The following is an 892-nucleotide window of genomic DNA, read 5'->3' on the forward strand; positions in this document are numbered from 1 at the left end:
CTGATTACAAATACACACACATTGTGTAGTCTCCGGCACTGCTTACAAATCCACACACCTTGTGTAGTCTCTAGGACTGATTACAAATACACACACATCGTGTAGTCTCCGGCACTGCTTACAAATTCACACACATTGTGTAGTCTCCAGGACTGATTACAAATACACATATTGTGAAGTCTCCAGGACTACTTACGGATGTAGATTTTCTTAGTAACTTATGACAGAAAGTCTTAATTTTATTAAAGACAAGGAGGTGAGTATTATGCTTACTAATCTTGCTTTAGTTTCATAGCAGCAGTCAAGATAACAGAATAAACTACAAATCCCATCAGGCAACGAGAAGAGTAGCCAATTGGATGAAAAAACACAGTCACCATAATGACCAATAGCATTCAAGCCCAAAGTGTAGCATCTAGCTTGACTGCGAACAATCCTCTTTTCTTGTGCGAGAAGTTGAATAGAAACATTAAACAAAGGTAAAATTGAAAGCACAATAGCAATGGTTCAAGAAAACGTGAATACATCTTGGCAAAAGTTTATAAACGTAGGTCCCAACAAGCTGGATGAAGGAGAATCTTGGAGTCCAGGCGAGACTGAAGCTGAAGAAGAAAAAGGCCCGAAGCTCCAGGATCAGGTGACAGATCCTCAGATAGACAACTGTGGTTGTGCTGGACCCGATGTTAGGGTGGGAAACAGAGAACGAGTTAAGTTTGAGTTGCGGTGAGATAATACTTGTCTCTGTGTCTTTAATAAAATTAAGACTTTCTCTCATAAATTACTAGGAAAATCTACATTTTATGGACAAACTGGAGACTCCTATTATGCTTCTTTAAAGCATATTAATTACTACTGAAGATGCAGCATGAACCGGTTTACAGCAGAAAGTGTG

The sequence above is a fragment of the Pleurodeles waltl genome, unplaced genomic scaffold, assembly GCF_031143425.1.
Source record: "Pleurodeles waltl isolate 20211129_DDA unplaced genomic scaffold, aPleWal1.hap1.20221129 scaffold_67, whole genome shotgun sequence".
In the NCBI taxonomy this organism is placed as follows: domain Eukaryota; kingdom Metazoa; phylum Chordata; class Amphibia; order Caudata; family Salamandridae; genus Pleurodeles; species Pleurodeles waltl.